The sequence below is a fragment of the Oryctolagus cuniculus genome, chromosome 4 (genome assembly GCF_051225735.1).
Source record: "Oryctolagus cuniculus isolate XC-2025 breed Fujian yellow rabbit chromosome 4, ASM5122573v1, whole genome shotgun sequence".
In the NCBI taxonomy this organism is placed as follows: Eukaryota; Metazoa; Chordata; class Mammalia; order Lagomorpha; family Leporidae; genus Oryctolagus; species Oryctolagus cuniculus.
This window is the reverse complement of record NC_142870.1, coordinates 96,494,025-96,514,586: the sequence shown is the minus strand read 5'-3', so window position 1 is coordinate 96,514,586 and position 20,562 is coordinate 96,494,025. Positions and strand designations below refer to the sequence as shown.

Here is a 20,562-nt window from a genome sequence, read left to right as displayed (position 1 = left end):
TCAGAAAAGGAAGACCTCTCTCTCTGTCTCTCTCTCTCACTGTCCACTCTGCCTGTCAAAAAAAAAAAAAAAAAAAAAAAAAAAAAGAGAGAGAGAGAGAGAGAGAGAATGGAGAATGTACCTTGCATGGAAAGAGGAAATCATTGAAGATATCGAAGTGGGTTGCTCTGTTGTGGAAGACCAGGGAGAAGCAAGAAGAAGGTGAGATTCTGTGAGTGTGGTGTGGAAGCTCTCCATTGACCAAAGGCCAAAGAAAGGAAAACCCTGTGGGCACGAATCACCACACTGAAACAAAATCATAAACTTTCAAACATTTGGAGAGAGACAGCTTTATTTTCTTAACGACCTGACAATAGGCGAGTCTTGCCAGAGTGGGGGTTGGGTCCAGAGGAAGGAAACACCACAGTCAGGGGCAGGCCGGTCAGGTGAGCTCTGGGAAGGCGTTGGTGACAGCACAGTTGGCAGATCAGGTCTGGCTGGAAAGCACAGCCGGCAGGAGGGGTTAAGGGAGAGGACGGGATTATTTTCATTGTTGATCGATAGCATCCCATCCTACAGAGCAACAGCAGAGCTGTGAAATGCGTAAGAGGACACCTCATTCAGTCTGTGCAGACGCAACAGGCCTGCATACCTCGGGTGAAGTCTGTGGCTCAGTGCCCAGGTTCTTAGTTCAGCATCACAGAGCCAGGTATTTGGTTTGATTCGGTGCCTAAGAAGGGGCTAAGAGTTGATTCCAATCCTTCGGAAAGATGTTTTCCAAAAGCAGTGATGAAGAGTATTGAATATCAGTCATGAAGCCCCTGTCGCTGGAGTTTTTCCCCTCTGGGATGTTTTCTTCCATCACTTGAATCCCTCAGAACCTTCTCTTTGCCTTTTTGTTGCTGTTATGTAACTTACCACCTGAAGAGCGGCATCAGCCTGGAAGCCTCTGAAGCGGACTGTGAGAGAGCCATGGAATCGGATGACTGTATTTGGCTGGCCCGTCACCATCTGACTGGGAAAATCATGTCCCTCTTAGATGTTCAGTATCTGTGTGTGGCAGTAAACAGAGAAGTTTGAATTAAATAAATTCCTGGTTTCCTTCCAACTTCGAATCTGAGCTTTGCTCAAAATTCCGGGAAGTGTAATTGTTCTCATCCAGTCGTCTATTTCAACATTCAATGAACAGTGGGAAGTGCAAGGAAGAGGAAGAGAAAGCAACACGGTTCTGGCACCCCTGCCCAACCCCCCAACCCAGGCAATTGGGAGCAAGCCGCGTGGAGGCTGTGGGAGACGGGAGCGTGTCCCCAAGAACGCTGTGCCACATCTGCGCCTGGGGAGCCAGGACAGTGGCCACATGGCGCAGCACAGCGTGGGCTTTGGGCTCCTCCTGTCACTGCTTGAACTACACTGTGCTGTTCATTAATGAAAGTGATCACGCTGACACATTTCCTGACACTCTGAGCCTCAGTTTCCACATCCCTAAAATACCCACTCCACGATGTTGTATACAGAGGAAATGCTGGGTCCAGCATTGCAGCACAGCAGGTTAAGCTGCCGCCTGCGACACTGGCATCACGTATGAGCACTGGCACACGTCACTGCTGCTCTACTTCCCATCCAGCTCCCTGCTAATGTGCCTGGAACAGCAGTGGGAGATAGCCCAAGTGCTTGGGTCCCTACCACCCACATGGGAGACCCGGATGGAGTCCCAGAATCCTGGCTTTGGCCTGGCCCAGTCCCAACCGTTGCAGCCACATGGGGAGTGAATCAGCTGTTTCTCCTTCCCTCTCTCTAACTCTGCCTTTCAAGTCAATAAATAAATCTTAAAAAAATAAAATAAAATAAAAGATGGGGGGGTACTGTGGCATGATGGGTTAAGCTGCTGGTGTCAGCTCTGGCATCCCATATGGTCGCCAGTTGGAGTTCTAGCTGCTCCCCTTCTGATCCAGCTTCCTGCTAATGGCCTGGGAAAAGCTCCTGGCTTTGGCCTGACCCAGCCCCAGCCATTGCAGCCATGTGGAGAGTGAACCAGCAGATGGAAGATAATTCTCTCTCTCTCTCTCTCTTTTTCTGTATCTCCCATTCTCTCTCTGTAACCCCACCTCTCAAATAAATAAATCTTAAAAAAAAAAAAAGTGTACATGAAATAGCACATGTGATCTGCGTGGCAGGCACTTGGCGAGTATGGGTCGCACATTGTAGAAAAGGGGACATGTAAGTGTAGCGTTGAAGATGAGAACCAGCGAGTCTCAAGCTGACATGATTTGGTTTTGATTTCAGAGGAGGCAAGTAGTTTAGAGAATGGTTTGAAAAGAAGTAATTTTTTCCTGTTGCATTTAGATGTCTCTTTATCCAAAAGGAGCCTCAAATAGATTTGTAATTACAAATAGATACAAATGATACATTCAAATAGAATTGTAATTACAATTATAATTACAATTGTTCTTTACATTTCATACATTGAAGGATAACCCATATCAGCCATGGTCACAGCAAACATTAGGGTTATACATGAGTGCAACATTGGCTAGATAATGAGCTCTGCCCAAACACCAGGTCAAGACAGGTGCTTCTGACAATTGACGTTGCTCTGACATCTGGCAACACTTTGATGATTGAAGCCAGCTTGATTAGCTACAAATATCCATGTATCATTAGCACATTTCTTCTCCGAATCTCAAGGGGCTACGATAGAGGATTGTGACAATGGTCAATGGCTGCTCACCAAAAATTGTCAAACTCTCTGAGCTGCAAAAGAGAAACCGGTCCTCTCCGGTCTATAGTGAGTGGAGCCGTTTGACCCAGAAGCACTTGGTCCTGGCATGCCATCTGTCTCTCTTCATGTCTGTGAGACAGACAAATAGTGTGAATGGAGGACCCTGGACAGGCTCCCGGATGGAACACTGACTAAATGACGGCCACACCCCCTTCAAAGGTCTTATTTCTGCTTTAAAAGTAACAAGTGAAGCTTGTTTCATGGAGGAAAAAGAAACTTTTTAATAAATGCAGAAATTACAACATTGCAAATTCTACTTACACATATCCGTAGATGTACGAAACCAATATTTTACTGATTTCAAAAACAAAGATAATAAAACTATAATAACCCTTAAACATAAATGCACAGTTATTTAAAAAAATATTAACAGGGGGACAACATTGTGGCATAGCAAGTAAAGCTGTCCCATGCAGTGCCAGTATCCCATACGGGCACCAATTTGAGTCCAGGCTGCTATGCTTCTGATCCAGCTCCCTGCTAAGGTGTCTGGGAAAGCAGCAGCAGGTGGCCCAAGTGCTTGGGCTCCTACACTCACATGGGAGACCTGGAAGAAACTCCAGGCTCCTGGCTTTGGATTGGCACAGCTCCTGCCATTGAGGCCATTTGGGGAGTGAACCAGCAAATGGAAGACCTCTCTTTCTCTCTCTACCTTTCAAATAATAAATAAATCTTTAACAAACTGAATCCAATAATGTGTACCTTTAATTATACACAATGATCAATTAATTGCGCAGGAATGCAAGGTTGGCTTAACAATTGAAAATCAAGGTAACACATCATAATGATAAAAGACAAAAACTACATAATTATCTTAATAGAAGCAGAAAAAGCATTTAACAAAATACAATATCCACTCATGGTAAGAAATCTCAACAAACTAGAAATAAAGTAAAGCTCCTTATTGATAAAAGTTATTAGTATTGGGGCCGGCACCGTGGCTCACTAGGTTAATCCTCCGCTTGTGGCACCGTCATCCCATATGGGCTCCGGGTTCTAATCCCGGTTGCTCCTCTTGCAGTCCAGCTCTCTGCTGTGGCCCAGGAAGGCAGTGGAAGATGGGTGCTTGGGCCCTGTACCCGCATGGGAGACCAGGAGGAAGCGCCTGGCTCCTAGCTTCAGATCGGTGCAGTGCCAGCCATAGCAGCCATTTGGGAGTGAACCTTTGGGAAGGAAGACCTTTCTCTCTGTCTCTCTCACTGTCTATAACTCTACCTGTCAAATATTTTAAAAAAAGTTATTAGTATCTACAAATAACCTAGTATCAGCATCATACTTGATGGTGAAAGACCGAAAACTTCTGCCTAAAATGTGAATAAAGGGGAAATGTCTGGTTTCACTACTTGCTTTCAATATTGTATTGAGCCAGTTCAATAAGGAAAAAAAAATAAGACATCTAAAGGAAAGAAGAAATAAAACTAACTCCATTCTCTAATGTCAGTATCCCATCTATAGAAAATCCTAGAGTCCTCCCAACCCTGCCACCACCAAAAAATGCTAGAACCAAAAAACTGAGCTCTGCAAGGTTCCTGGGCACAAGATCAATAGTTTAAAAATCAGTTGTTTTTCCATATAGAAGCAGCAATCTGAAATTAAGAAAACAATCTAATTCCTAGTATCACTGAACATAGTAAAGTATTTAGGAATGAATTTAATAAAAAAAAGTGTGAGATATGTACATTGGAAACTACAAGACTACTGAAAGAAATTAAGGAAGATCTAGGTAAGTGAAAAACTATCCATGTTCATAGATTAAAAGATTCATTATTGTTAGAATGACAGTTCTCCCTCAAATTATTATACAGATTCATTGCAATCCATATAAAAATCCAAACAGGATTTGTAGAAATTGACAAGATTATCCTGAAATGTGTATGGAAATCCAAAGGGCCCAGAATTTTTTAAGAGGATAACAAAATTGGAGAATGTTTATTTCCTAATTTCTAGCCTTACCATAAAAATGCAGTAGTCAAACACTACAGTCCTGGCATAAAGAATTCAGAAATAAGTAATTATATTTGTGGTTAATTGATTTTTAAAAGAAATAGCAAAGCAATTCAAAGGGGAAAGGACAGTTCATGCAACAAATCATGCTGGAACTATTGGATAACCTTAGTTAAAGGAATGAATTAGACCATACCTTACACCATACCAAAAAAGTTAACTAAAAGATGTATCTTAGGCCAAAATCTAAGAGCTTAAGTTATCAAATTTTAGGAGAAAGCATGTAAAGAAAATATTCATGATCAGGAGTTTGTCTTAAACCTCTTAGACATGACCCTTAAAGCATACTCTATACATGTACAAGGAAAAATTGATTAATTGGACTTCATCAAAATTGAGAATTTGGGGGCTGGTGCTGTGGCATGTCAGGTAAGGAGCCATCTTCAGTGCCAGCAATCCATATGGGCGCCGGTTCGAGTCCCAGCTGCTCCACTTCTGATCCAACTCTCTGTATGGCCTGGGAAAGCAGTGGAGAATGGCCCAAGTGCTTGGGCCCCTGCACCTGTGTGGGAGACCCAGCAGAAGCTCCTGGCTCCTGGCTTCAGATCAGCACAGCTCCGGCCATTGCAGTCAGTTGGGGAGTGAACCCCCAAGGAAGACCTCTCTCCTTCTCTCTCTCTCTCCCTCTCTGCCTCTCCTTCTCTCTCTGTGTAACTCTGACTTGCAAATGAATAAATAAATCTCTAAAAAAGTTGAGAATTTTATACTTCAAGAGATACTACTAAAATTTAAAATACTATTTTTTAAAGAGTTATTTATTTATTTGAAAGTCAGAGTTATGCATAGAGAGTAGGAGAGGCAGAGAGAGAGAGGGAGGTCTTCTGTCCGATGGTTCACTCCCCTATTGGCCGCAACTGCCGGAGCTGCGCCAATCTGAAGCCAGGAGCTTCTTCCGGGTCTCCCATGTGGGTGCAGGGGCCCAAGGACTTGGGCCATCTTCTACTGCTTTCCCAGGCCATAGCAGAGAGCTAGATTGGAAGAGGAGCAGCCGGGACCAGAATCGGTGCCCATAAGGGATGCTGGCACTTCAGGCCAGGGCGTTAACCCGCTGCGCCACAGAGCCAGCCCCTAAAATATTATTAAAAAAATTAAAAGACAAACAACTGGCTGCAAGAAAATATGCACAAAGCAAATACCTAATTATATCCAGATATACCTAAAGAATATAAAAAAAGCAAAACACGTAATGAACTCTTGCAACTCAACAATAAGAAAGAAACCAATTTAGTAATGCATAAAAGAGTTGAATAGAAATTTCGCCAAGAAAAGACCTATGAATGTCCAATAAGCACATAAAAATTCTCACTAGTCATTAGGAAAATGCAAACCAAAGCCACAATAAGCTACCACTGCACAGCCACCGCAGTGGTTATCACTGAACAGATGGACCTGCCTAGGTTTTGCTGGGCATGCAGAAAAAAATGGAACCCTCCTGCATTGCTGGTGGGAATATAAATAGAAACTGTTTTGGAAAAGTTTGGCATACCTTAAAAACCTAAATTTACCATAGGTAAGTTACCCAGAAATTCCACTGCTAGGTACTTATCCAAGAAAAATGAAAGATGTGTATAAAAGTGATCATAGCAGGGGCCAGCACTGTGGCATGACGGGTTAAGCTGCTAACTGCAATGTCGACATCCCATATGAGTGCCAGTTCGTGTCCCAGATGTTCCACTTCTGATCCAGCTCCCTGCTAATGCACCTAGGAAAGCAGCAGAAGATGCCCCAAGTGCTTGGGCCCCTGCACTCACATGGGAGACTTGGAAGTAGCTCCTAGGGCCTGGCCCAGCCCTGGCCATTTCGGCCATTTGGGGAGTGAACCCGCAGATGGAAGATCGATCTCTCTCTCCCTCTCTTTTTCTGTAATTCTACCTTTCACATAAATAAAATAAAAAAAAATGTTCACAGCGGTATTGTACAGTAGATAAAACTGGCAACTCGGCAGGTGTTATGCTGCAGTGGGTTAAGCTGCAGCTGGGGCACCTACATTCTGTTACTCTGCACTTCCAATCCAGCTTACTGTTTATTGGTTGATGAATGATAAAGAAAAATTTTTAACTGTATTGTGGAATGGTTTTCAACAATAAGAAAGTAATTCTGTGTGCTTTCTGTTTCTTTCTATTTTCTTATGAATTAGTCTTCCTAGGTTGAAGGCAAGGCAAGTTATAAAGTGAGCTACTGGCTTCTACTTGGGGTGGACCTTTTTTTTGAGAGGTAGATTTACAGACAGAGAGAAAGGTCTTCCACCTACTGGTTCACTCCCCAAATGGCTGCAACAGTCACAGCTAGGCCAATCAGAAGCCAGGAGCTTCTTCCAGGTCTTCCACATAGGCACAGGGGCCCAAGCACTTGGGCCATCTTCCACTGCCTTCCTAGGCCATAGCAGGGAGCTGGATTGGAAGTGGAGCAGCTGGGACTTGAACCAGTGCCCATATGGGATGCCAGCATGGCAGGTGGTGGCTTTTACCCACTCTGCCACAGCACCGGCCCTGAGAGTAAAGTTAACAACAATGAGACTACAGTGGTGAGCAGGACACATCGGAGAACCTGACTCTGGAGCCCAGAACCCCAGGTGAGTGGTGACAAGAGGCTGGAGTGGAAAGGGAAGTGACAGAGCCATGACTCGCCTTTGAGGGCTACTGCATACAGCTTGCTGCTGTGTTTGGGGAAGAAGGCAAGTTTACACATAAGGTGTTCCTTGTCAGGGGCTGGCAGGTTAATGCTGGCATCCCAGATCAGCGTGCTGATTCAAATCTTGGGTGCTCTGCTTCTGATCCAGCTTCCTCTAACATACCTGGGAAGGCAGCGAAGGATGGCACAAGCACCTGGGCACCTGCCATCCACATGGGAGACCTGAATGGATTTCCTGGCTCCTGGCTTCAGCTTTGCCCAGAACTGGTTGTTGTAGCCATTTTGGGAGTGAATCAGCAGACGGAAGACCTCTTTCTCTTTGTCTCTCCCTCTCTCTCTGTAACTCTGCCTTTCGAACAAGAAATTTAAAAATGAATTAATATTTTTAAAAGAATATTCCTTGCCCTTGACATCGGTACCTTGGTCCCACCCATGTCTTAAGTTGAGCAAGCTTAAAGTGGATCAAAGGCTCAAGTTTGTGATCCCAAAAAAGTCCTGTAAGAGAGAATATCAGTAGGTATTTGTCCAGTGATTATTGTGACGCCCAATAATAGCAGTTGAAAGTCTGTTTGGTGTTTGGAAAATTTTCTACCTTGAGTCCACTCCGAGGGCAGGAGCTGTGGTGTAGTGGACTAAGCCTCTGCCTCTGGTGCCAGGATCCCATATGGACACCGGTTCATGTCCTGGCTACACCTCTTCCAATCCAGCTTTCTGCAATAGCCTGGGAAAGCAGTGGAAGATGGCCTAAGTGCTTGGGTCCTTGCACCTACATGGGAGACCTAGAAGAAGCTCCTGGCTCCTGGATTCGGATTGGCCTAGCTCTGGCCATTGCAACCATTTGGGGAGTGAACCGGTGGATAGAAAATATATCTCTCTTAACTCTGCCTCTCAAATAAATAAATAAGCCTTTAAAAAAAAAAAGATCTCTGGAGCCTTTAGCTTGCTGTGCCTTGAATTTTAGATATTCCTGCCCAGGCCATTTTTCCTCTACTGAGCACCAGGTTATAGGTTCCGCAGGGGCAGGGACTGTGTTTCGGACACTTTGGGGTCTACTATACAGTATCTTCTGGCTTAGTACTCGCTATACAGTAACTGGATTGAACAGAGCTGAATACGCAAGGGGAGAAGAGAGTGCTGGCCGGGAGCTGAGGGGCTATGGACAAACCACCTGCTTCACAGGAAATAAAGGAAGGAAAGATGCGCTCAAAAATGTATTCACTGGTGCCTGCACTTTGACATATACTAATGATACTAATACTAGTGACATACTAATGAATGATATTAACTCCTATCATTCAAGGGGGGAAATCATCTACATGATTTTATGGGCTTTCTGAACAATATCATTTAATGAGTACAGTGATTACTCCAACTGCTGTTTGCAAAGGTAGCAAAATGGATCACGGTCCACTTTCAATAGGTGAAAAACTCTTACAGAAATGGTTCAGCTTAAGGGGAAAAAGCTTTCTCTTGGTAACAGATCAAAATTCTCTTTCTGCTAGAGTTATTTTAACTCAGGGTGGTACTAAAGGGTTCTTCAAAAATTCATGAAAAATGCATATTTTGAAAACACTATATTTGTATTTAAATTTTCTCTTGCATCAAAATAAACTCATCTTTCGATTCCATCTCTCCACGAACTTTCTGAACAAGAGCTCAACAGTTCCCAGGCCACAGGTTCCATCGGAGCTTACAAGAGCAAGCTCATCCAAGAGAATTGAGGACTGCACCTGCCCTGAGGCAGTCACACACGGACCAACTCTGCTTCCTTCCCAGATGAACAGCGACCTTCCAGCTTAGGCAGAAGTTGAGCAATCAAGTTTTCTCACTAACCAAACCTTACTTACTTTTTTTTTTTTTTAAGATTTATTTATTTATTTGAAAGTCAGATTTACACAGAGAGAGAGAGGTCTTCCATCCGCTAGTTCACTCCCCAGTTGGCCACACAGCCGGAGCTTTGCCGATCCGAAGCCAGGAGCCAGGAGCTTCTTCTAGGTCTCCCACATGGGTACAGGGGCCCAAGGACTTGGACCATCTTCTACTGCTTTCCCAGGCCATAGCAGAGAGCTGGATCGGAAGTGGAGAAGCTGGGACTTGAACCAGTGCCCATATGGGATGCCGACATTGTAGGCGGTGGCTTTACCCATTAGGCCACTGCGCTGGCCCCCCAAACCTTATTTTCAACATTCCTCATCCAGGTCCATGTTTCCAAGGAACTCGGGGCAGTTACTGAGAACTGAGCATAGAGGCAGAGGAAGAGCAGCCTGGCTGGCTCTGGGAATTTCATTTAAAGGTTTCCAGGGACCTGTGCTATGGCTCAGTGGGTGAAGCCACCACCTGCTGTGCTGGTGTCCCATATGGTTAAGTCCCAGCTGTTCTACTTCGAATTCTGCTCATGTACCTGGGAAAGTAGCAGAAGATGGCTCAGGTACTTGGGCCCCAGAACCCCTATGGGTGACTGGGAAGAAGCTCCTGGCTGGGGCCGGTGCTGTGGTGCAGTGGGTTAACGCCCTGGCCTGAAGCGCCGGCATCCCATATGGGTGCCGATTGGAGACCCAGCTGCTCCACTTCTGATCCAGCTCTCTGCTATGACCTGGGAAACCAGTACAAGATGGCCCGGGTCCTTGGGCCCCTGCACCCGAAGGAAGCTCCTGGCTCCTGGCCTTGGATAGGCACAACTCCAGTTGGGGAGTGAACCATCAGATGGAAGACCTCTCTCTGTCTCTCTCTGCCTCTCCTCTCTCTGTGTAACTCTGACTTTCAAATAAATAAATAAATCTTAAAAAGAGAAGAAGAAGAAGAAGAAGAAGAAGAAGAAGAAGAAGAAGAAGAAGAAGAAAAAGAAAGAAGAAAGAAGAAAGAAGAAGAAAGAAGAAAGAAGAAGAAAGAAGAAAGAAGCTCCTGGCTTCAGCCTGGCTCAGTGCTTTGGCCCTTGCAGCCAACTGGGGACTGAACCAGTGGATGGAAGATCTCTCTCTCTGTCTCTGCCTCTGCCTCTCTGTAATTCTGCCTCTCAAATAAATAAAATAAATCTTAAAAATAAGAATATGTTTCCAAGGCCGGCGCCGCGGCTCACTAGGCTAATCCTCTGCCTTGCGGCACCGGCACACCAGGTTCTAGTCCCGGTCGGGGCACCGGATTCTGTCCCGGTTGCCCCTCTTCCAGGCCAGCTCTCTGCTGTGGCCAGGGAGTGCAGTGGAGGATGGCCCAAGTCCTTGGGCCCTGCACCCCATGGGAGACCAGGAGAAGCACCTGGCTCCTGCCATCAGATCAGCACGGTGCGCCGGCTGCAGCAGCCATTAGAGGGTGAACCAATGGCAAAGGAAGACCTTTCTCTCTGTCTCTCTCTCTCACTGTCCATTCTGCCTGTCAAAAAAAAAAAAGTACATTTCCATTTGTAGGATGAACATTAAAAAGAGAAAAAAATATATATATATATGAGGGCCGGCGCTGCGGCTCACTAGGCTAATCCTCCACCTTGCAGCGCCGGCACACTGGGTTCTAGTCCTGGTCAGGGCGCCGGATTCTGTCCGGTTGCCCCTCTTCCAGGCCAGCTCTCTGCTGTGGCCCGGGAGTGCAGTGGAGGATGGCCCAAGTGCTTGGGTCCTGCACCCCATGGGAGACCAGGAGAAGCACCTGGCTCCTGCCTTTGGATCAGCGCGGTGCGTCGGCTGCAGCGCGCCAGCCGTGGCGGCCATTGGAGGGTGAACCAACGGCAAAGGAAGACCTTTCTCTCTGTCTCTCTCTCTCACTGTCCACTCTGCCTGTCAAAATAAATAAATAAATAAAATAAAAAGAAGGCATATTTAAAATATATATATATATATATATGAAATCATTGGATAGTAAGAAAAGAGGAAAAATAAGGCACAATAGGGGTAAGTCCCAAAAGCAACAAATTGTCAAGAAAATGTTTTGTAAACCTAGCTACATAAAAATTTCCAATGTGGCACAGCAGTTTAAGCCACTAGCTGTGAGTTAAAAATAATAGAATTTTAAATTCAAATATGTTTTCTTCTCTTCAAAGGCTATATTGATTATTACATAGCAATAATTAAAGAGTAAGATGAACTGTTTTAAAACAGTAAAATCAAAATAACAATTTTGGGGCCAGTGCCGTGGCATAGCGAGTAAAGCCACCACCTACTTTGCCGGTATCCCATATGGGCACCGGTTCGAGTCCCAGCTGCTCCACTTCCAATCCAGCTCCCTGCTATGACCTGGGCAAGCAGTAGAAGATGGTCCAAGTCCTTGGGCCCCTGCACCCACATGGGAGACCCGGAAGAAGCTCCTGGCTCCTGGCTCCTGGCTCCTGGCTGTGGATCAGCCCAGCTCTGTGGCCGTTGAGACCATTTGGGAAGTGAACCAGGGGATGGAAGACCACTTTCTCTGCCTCTGCCTCTCTGTAACCCTGCCTTTCAAATAAATTAATAGATCTTTTAAAAAATTTATCTTATTTATGAAATTTTATTTCTCTTTTTACGTAAATATTAAACAATAATTTTATAGGGGATTTAATAACACAATATATAGCCAGAGTACTTTGACATACATTGGCTGAATCAATCTGAAGTCACCATTCATTTGTATTTGCTCATTTATTCAACAAATATTTACTGAAGATCCACTTCACCCCATAAGATAAATATTGTTTTTTTATTTAAAGATTTATTTACTTACTTGAAAGGCAGAGAAACACAAAGCGAGAAGGAGAGACAGAGAGAGAGGTCTTCCATCTGCTGGTTCACTCCCCTAATGGCCTTAATGGCCAGAGCTGAGCTGATCTGAAGCCAGGAGCCAGGAGCTTCTTCCGGGTCTTCCATGCGGGTGCAGGAGCCCAAGCACTTGGGCCATCTTCTGCTGCTTTCCCAGGCCACAGCAGAGAGCTGGATCAGAAGTAGAGCAGCTGGGACTCGAATCGCTGTTCATTTGGAATGCTGGCACTGCAGGCAGTAGCTTTACCCAGTACACCACAGTGCCAGCCCCTCAAATGATTTTTTAAATTGTTCCGTCTAGCAAGTATACATAGATTTTAGAACACTTCAGTGTACAGCTTAACACATTATTGTAAAATGACCCCCTCATGTCGCCACCTTTCTATGTAGGTCAGGGAATAGAACACTGGGGCTGGCCCTGGGGTGTAGAAAGTTAAACCTCTGCCTGCAGTGTTGGCATCAATTCCTGGCGCTCCACGTCTGATTCAGCTCCTTGCTAATGTGCGGGGGAAAGCGGCAGAAGATGGCCCAAGTGCTTGGGCCCCTGCACCTGTGTGGGAGACCCAAAGGAAGCTCCCGGCTCCTGGCTTTGTCTTGGTCCAGCCCTGGCCATTTGCAGCCATTTGGGAAGTGAGACAGCAGATGGAAGACACCTCTCTCCCTCCCTCCCTCCCTATTTCCTTCTCTGTGTATTCCTGCCTTTCAAGTAAATAAATAAATCTTTAAAAAAAAAAAAAAAGATGGCCGGCGCCGTGGCTCAATAGGCTAATCCTCCACCTTGCGGCGCCGGCACACCGGGTTCTAGTCCCGGTCAGGGCGCCGGATTCTGTCCCGGTTGCCCCTCTTCCAGGCCAGCTCTCTGCTGTGGCCAGGGAGTGCAGTGGAGGATGGCCCAGGTGCTTGGGCCCTGCACCCCATGGGAGACCAGGAAAAAGCACCTGGCTCCTGGCTCCTGCCATCGGATCAGCGTGGTGCGCCGGCTGCAGCGGCGGCCATTGGAGGGTGAACCAATGGCAAAGGAAGACCTTTCTCTCTGTCTCTCTCTCTCACTGTCCACTCTGCCTGTCAAAAAAAAAAAAAAAAAAAAAAAAAAAAAAAAAAAAGAGGCACAGAACATTACCAGTCCCCAGAGCACTAGCCCTTCAGTCCTGACCCTGTCCCCTGCCTGCAGCCCTGTGGTCACCAGGACAGGGACAGTTGTGCCACCAAACTCAGGGAGCTCCAGGGTCACTGCTACTGTGGGCCTCTCCCAAGGCTCTGGCCATTTGCCATTTTTATAAGATTTGCAAAGGTAAATATTTTACTACATTCAGTTAAGGCTTCATTATTTCATAGCTAATTTTGTATTCATAACTTCACATTCTTTTTCTTTTTAAAACTTTTGATTTATTTTCCTTTTTTTATTTGAAAGGTGGAGAGAGACAGAGACAGAGACATTTTCCAACTGCTAGATCACTCCCCAAATGCCCACAACAGCCAGGACCAGACCAGGCCAACGCCAGGAGCCTGGAACTCAATCCCGGTCTCCCTTGTGGGTGGCAGGGCCCACCGTTGCCTCTCAGGGTGCTCATTAGCAGGAAGCTGGATCTGAAGCAGAGGAGCCAGGACCCAAACCAAGCACTCTGATAGGGGATGCAGGTGATTTAAGTGGCTATGTCAAATGCCCGTCCCTCACATTATTTTTTAAAATAGGGTCCCCCCAAATTGTATAAGCTTTAGCACCTGAAAAACTGTGATCTGCTCTTGGAACCTCTACCCCATTAGGTATTTTTTGTTTCCAGATTATTTTCTTTTTTAAAAAGATTTATTAATTTATTTGAAATTACAGAGAGAGAGGGAGAGAGGGAGAGAGGGAGGGAGAGAGGGAGAGAGGGAGGGGGAGAGAGAGAGAGAGAGAGACAGAGAGAGAGAGGTCTTCAATCCGCTGGTTCACTCCCCAGGTGGCCGCAATGGCCGGAGCTACGCTGATCTGAAGCCAGGAGCCAGGAGCTTCCTCCAGCTCTCCCATGAGGATGGCGGGGCCCAAGCACGCCCTGCACTACTTTCCCAGGCCACTAGCAGAGAGCTGGATCGGAACTGAGCAGCCGGCACCTGCACTGGCCTCGCTGGGCAGAGGCGCTGAGCAGCGGCTGTTTTCTGAGGTCCACAGCCTCTGCACTGGGCTCACCAAACCTCCCCTCCCGTCTCTTTCCCCATAGGTCACTTCCCTGACTGGTATTGTATATGTCCTCGGGCTCTTTAGACATCCACACTTGCAAAATCAGTTCTGACCTATTCTCTCCTATTAACAGCCGCTTCTGCAGGGAGCCTTACACATTGAATTGGAAGCTGACAAGGAACGGGTTTCCTCCAAACTGGCTTTCTTGCCAATATTTCTTGAACACTTCACGAAGATGGTAGCAAGACACCTCAAAAGGAGTTAAGGTATGTAAACGTGCACAAAGCAAGAGCAGAGATAATGCGGAGGTTCGTCTCCGGTGAAACAGCTCCCTGGCCAGCAGCAGTTGGAAGTAGCTAAGCATAGATCTGTGGCTCTTGACTCTTAGCATGGATCAAAATCTCACCCAGAGGCCTTTATTAAAATAGACCGTGAGCCCATCTGCAGAGACTGAGGTTTCGCCTTTCTAACAAATTCCCCAGCTACTGCGGACACTGCTGGTCCCAGACCTCTTTTTAATTATTTTTAAAGCTTTATTTACTTATTTGAGAGACACAGTGACAGAGAAGAGAGCGAGTGAGCTTCCATCTGCTGGTACACTTCCCAAATGTTGCAAACAGCCAGGGCTGGGCCAGGCTGAAGCCAGGAGCCAAGAACTCGATCCTGGTTTCCCTCCCTGGGTGGCAGGGACCCTAGTGCTTGGGCTATCTGTTACCTTCCCAGGCACATTAGCAGGGTGCTGGCTCAGAAGCAGAGGTAGGGCTCCCTCCCAGGCACTCTGATTAAAGATGTGGGCATCCCAAGCGGCAGCTTAACCTGCTCTACCACCACACCCGCCCCAGACTTCTTTCTGACTGATGGGCGCCACTCGACATGTGGGCGCTAACCGACAGCCTGGCAGCTGGTTAGCAATGGAGACTCTCTGGCCCTCCCTGGACCAGTAGAATCAGGTTATCCAGGTTGGTGGGCACAATAAGATTTTGAGCTCTGTGGGGCTCACTCACCATCCTTACGCCTTCCTGATAAAGAGGAAGTGGACTTTGTTGCATACACAAAATGCCGGGCCTTTTCCCTTGGAAAGTCTAACTCAGAAACCTGCTTTTGGCAAGCACTCCAGGCAGTTCTTGCCATCAGGGAATTTTAAGCTAATGGTGGCATGAATAAGTCTAAAGGAAGAATATATTAATAAATAAAATGGAGATAAGCATAGGAAACAGAAAAATGAGAAATCTCAGTGGAAAGACCAGAAAGCCTGTCTTCAACTACTGTAGGGCTCCTCAGTCGCTGGTCTGAATTCCAGCTTTGGACAGAGAAGCATCGCATTGTCAGCTCCTCTACAGAGCTGTGCACCACACCCCTGGATCTGGGTGCTTGCTCTTTAATCTAGTTGAATAAATTATATCCATTTAGTGGAATAGATGCAAGCCCATGCAGCTGTGAGATAGAATAAAGAAACTCTACATCCCTAAGGTATTCAGTAGAAAAGCCAAAGTACAGAAGCATGAGGGTAGAATGCCACTTTTTTTGTAAGAGGGAGAAATTAGATTACACATTTGAAGACACTTGAGGACATAAAGATACACAGGGAACAAGGCAGAGTGAGTTACTTTAGGGCAAAGGGGTCGACTGGATGGGGAGGAAGGAGATTTTTCATGGTCTACCTCTTCGTATCTGCTTTTAGATTTCTTAACTGTGGGAATGGGCCATCGAGTCAAAAATTAAATTAGGGACAAGTGTTTGGCTTAGTGGTGAAGATGTCAGTTGAGACGCTAGCATCCCATACTGGAGTACTTGGATTTCACCCCCGCTCTGGCTCCCGACTCCAGCTTCCTGCTAAAGCAGACCCTGGGTGACAGCAATGATGGCTCCGGTGATCTGTCATCCACACGAGAGACCTGCATTAAGTTTCCAGCTCCTGGCTTCTGCCGCAGCCCAGCCCTGGCCATGGCAGGCATTTGGGGAGTGAACCAATGGATACAAGGGCTCTCTCTCTGTGTCTCTCTTTCTCTGTCCCTCTGCCACTCAAATTTTTAAAAATATATCATCAATATTTCATGAGGAAAAGACTAATAACACATGGTTAAGGAAGTGAATGCCCACGGCTTTTTGTCTTGCATATAATAGATCTTCAATAATGAGTTGATATATTCGTGTGAAGTGACCCCAGGGCTAAGATGTGCGACAGGAGAGGCCTACAAGAGGTGGGAAGGAAGGTCGAACAGAATCACTGCTCATCAGCCAGGCTGGATGAGGATGCCTGCTTTGACGGGTCCTCAAAGACAGAAGCACTCCGTGAGGCCAGCTGGCCAGCAGGGGAAGAAACGTAAGAGGAATGCCAGTCTGAACTGTCATTAATGTGCAGTCTACTTTAAGTATTAGGAAAAGAAAAAGACCCACAATGTTTGTTATGATATAGTCGGGGATGATAAAGGGATCATTGGGAAAAGGGAGAAGTCCCAAGTTACCTGGTGTTTGTTCTTTTTTGTTTTGGGGGAGGGTTGGTTTCAGAGTGAGCATTATTTCTAATCTTAACGAAAGGTTTAGGCAAATGCTAATGAACAGGGGATCCATACAGAGAATGAAGTCAGCCGTTCTTGGGAGGGAGGGGTTGACGGCCATGCTCTGGCCTGAGGTTTAAAAGGAGAGCGTACACTGTACTGGGAACTCTCTGTGGGAGACTGCACTCGTCAGAGGCACCAAGGCATTCTGATTCCCCAGGGAGCCAGCAAATGGGAGACAAATGCCAGGGTGGCAGGGTAATCACCGACAGCAAGGCTCTAATCTACGCAAAGCCCAGACACCCTGCAGTCCAGAAGGAATGGTGTCCCCAGGGTTCCTCACGCAGGGTTGGGAGGACAGGCAAGCCTGCTTCCAGCCAGCCCGCGACTTGAGAGCTGTGGGTAGGACCTCCTGGGAGGGCCTTTATTCAGAATCTGGTGGGAAGAACAGCTAACCCCAGGCTGCAGCACCCTGGGGGCCAGCTGCCAGAGAACAGTGTGCCACCAGCAGAAGGGGGCCGCTGACCCAAGGTGCCCTGCTCTGGACCCAGATCAAAGCACTGGAGCGCGCCCATCTCCGGCCCTCTCACCTCGTGGTTCCATCACATTTTCCTTTCGCTGGGGATTTTGAAGCTTCGTGTGAATATCTAGGAGTGCTTTCTGGGCTCCTCTGATGAAGGTGCAATGGGAGTGCAAAGCATCACTCTCAACCCTGTAAATATTTTCATGACAACAGCAGAAATGCCACGGCTAGGCAGAGCATCAACACCGATCAACGTCGACAATTCTGGAGGGAACCATTGGGGATTAGGAACGCTACATGTGCATGAGCGAGGAGAGAGGCTGACGGGGTGAAAAGAAGAGAGTTCTGCTGGCCAGTGAAGTGGTGGGGCCCAGGCACGCTCAGGCTGAAGCCACACGTGAAGGCTGTCCCTCCAGTGCCAGCTACACTGGTGCACGGCCTCTACTGGGGGCAGAGGGAGCAAGTCCAGGCCCAGCCTCCATGCAAGGGGCGAGCTGTCTCTGAGCTTGCTGCCATCCTCTCGGCGCACAGGCTGTATGGACAGGCCAGCCTGGCAGCCGGCTGCAGCAACACTAGCTGCCTGTGGTTGACAGGTGCCTGGGTGACACTGTAGCCCACTAGAGCCGGGGAGGGGAGGCAGGAGGGGAGACAGGGTGATGCATGGCCAGGCAGGGTATTTCGCCACCCTGAGACCTGGCATTTTTGCTGGCAAGAGGAACCAGCCAGGCTGAATCTAGAGCAGTTTTTCAATTGTTCCCTAGCGAGAAGTGCAATCTGAAATTAATCATCACTATCAGTTGAATATAAATGATGTTCCAGGCAAAGTGCTAAAGGCAACCTCTATCTTTCCTCATTTAATCTCCAAAACCACCCTCTAAGGTAGGATTGCCACCTCAATTTTACAAAGCCCCGAGAGGTTAAGTGACTTGCCCAAGGCAACACAGCCAATAGGGAGGAAAGCCAGGCTGGAAGTGCAAGAATTTTAGCTCCAAATCTACACTGACTTCAGTGCTGTGGGTTCTTCCTGCAGAGCACTCGCATTCTGCTGTTCTCTTGGTTGCAGAGGAGAGCTCCCTGACTACAGACCTGATCAGCCGACTCCAGAATGGAGAAGGCAGCACACCTGCTATTTCCAGCTGGGGAACTCTGTGGTGTCCAATCCCTGCCTGCAAATGGATCTCAGCCATTATCCAAACAGTCAAGACGTTCCCCGCCACGAGCACCCGTCCCAGGCCCCACACTCGGGGTCTCTTCTGGACTGCTTCCAGTCCCTCTCCTCTCAGCACTCTGCACTCCAGACGGTGGACGTCACACAGTGAAGTTGTAGGAGAGACCCCAGGGGCTCCCCACTGCCTCAGCAGTCTCTCTGTGGGACAGGAAAAGCCCTCTCCCTGCGGGGCAGCCTCTTCCCCTGCCCCTCTCCGCCACACTCCTTGCGGTCGGGTCCAGGCTGGATCACCCTGTGCCCCACACACTTCCTGTGCTTTCGTGCCTTGTTGTTGTCATCAGCCAGGCCAGTCCCTCTGCCCACAAAGCCTGCATTTCTCACCTGCTTTCTCTGTCTGGCAAGTGGCTCCCCTCCAAGCCTGGTTCAAATGTCAGTGCCTCTCCCCTCGGCTTCCTCAACCAAGGTAGAATTTATTACTCCACCTGCTAGGCCCCTCATAGCACCTACTGCCCAGGGGTAACAACGCTGTCAGCTATAACCACACGTTCCTACAGAGCTCTAGCCCGTCTCCCTGTAGACAGAGAAAGAGCTGTATCTTACACCTGTTTCCAGAGGCCCTGGTATACAGTAAATGCTTTGGAAGCCACTGTAGAATACACACATGTACTCACGTGCGAAGGAATTCACACATCATTACAACTGGTGATGATCTAAGGATTTCTCCCGTGTGGGTCAGTGGGCGGGCTCCCTTCTATGCACACATCCTCGACATGGTCACGAACAATGAAAGGCAGAACTCTATCTTGTTCTGCAGAAGGATACAAACAGCAACCTGAAATTTTCATGACAGCATGGCTGCTTCTCCCTTTTTTAAACAGAGAAAGTTGTGTTTGGAAAGCGGAAACGAGTTTGTTGCTAAAAATATAGTTAGAAAGCCCTGGTTTAGATTGTCTGGTCCTTTATTATCTCATGCCTAAATATCCAAGAACCACCTCCTAGATGGTTGCTCGGTCACTGGCCTTTGCTTCCTCCATCTGGCTTTCGTGCTGCTTGTTACAAAGCCAGAGCTCTATGATGAACACCACTGATCAACCACCCAGCCAACAACTAGAACATTAACCTGACATATCCCAGCCCTCGCACAATATCCAGGGGAATCCCTATCTGCAACTTTGAACTTTTTATTCCATTCTTCATCACAGGCAATAAACCACGTATCGAGGAGGCTGTCCACTTTGGACATATGCAAAGGTGGTAATGCATCATACAGATCTCCTGGGCCATGCTTATTTCACCTAGCATTTGGATTCCAAGATTTAGTTATGCTGATGCTATTAACTTGCCTAGTCTATTGCTAAATAGTAGTCCACTCTAGACTCAAACCATACTTAACCTGCCCTGGCTAACCAACTCTGACTGCTTCCAACGCTTTCCCATTCTGTGGCGTGTGGCCATGGACATCCCTGGTGCACACGTGTATTTGTGCATCTGTGGAAGTGGGGTGTTAGGTTCTAGGGGATGGAAACGTTCAGCATCATAAAATGGCATCAGTATTTTTCAAAGGGGCTCCAATAGCCAGGTAGCATTTCCCCAAATACCATACGTAATTCAGCGTAAGCACTACTTGCAGGATGAAACCCAAACCTGACATTCCCTGCCAGGATTTCATTTGACCATAACCTAAACTCTGTGCTTTTTCTCTCATGGCAGCCCCCACTCTCAAAAGCCCCACCCGTTCCAGTTGTGTGAACCTGCTCTTCAGCACACAACACACCTTGTTCATTTTCCACAGTGAAGTCCTGCTCCTTCCTCTTTCCCAGTCCCCATTCCCCCCCCTCACCCCCCCCCCCCCACTCCTGGCCCTGGGTTGTTCCTCCTTTGCAAAAACCTAGCCTGATCATGGCAGCCCAGAGAACTCTCACTCATGCCGGCTCCTAAAATACCTACTTCCGGCACCAGTCATGACCGCAGTCGTCACCTCCACCCACGTCTTGGGAGAGATTGAGTTTCACGTTGCCTGGTTGGGGAGATGGACATTCTAACCGGGCTGTGTCATCAGATTTATTTGAGAACTCAGCACTTCCAATTTTAGTACTACCGTTGGCAC

At 47.2% G+C, this 20,562-nt stretch overlaps 1 long non-coding RNA gene across 4 annotated transcripts; it reads right to left on the bottom strand.

Annotated features, from left to right (window-relative positions):
- Window positions 1–313: 313 nt before the first annotated feature.
- Window positions 314–20,540, bottom strand: LOC138849329 (uncharacterized). Of its 4 annotated transcripts, none has more exons than XR_016233217.1 (3): window positions 20,403–20,540; window positions 19,127–19,263; window positions 314–1,029 (listed from the first exon to the last, which is right to left on the bottom strand). It is a non-coding gene; the product is annotated as an uncharacterized LOC138849329 (long non-coding RNA). The 4 variants fall into 4 exon arrangements; XR_016233216.1 differs by lacking the exon at window positions 20,403–20,540 and adding an exon at window positions 20,230–20,307; XR_016233215.1 differs by lacking the exon at window positions 20,403–20,540 and having other exon boundaries at window positions 19,127–19,584.
- Window positions 20,541–20,562: the final 22 nt, after the last annotated feature.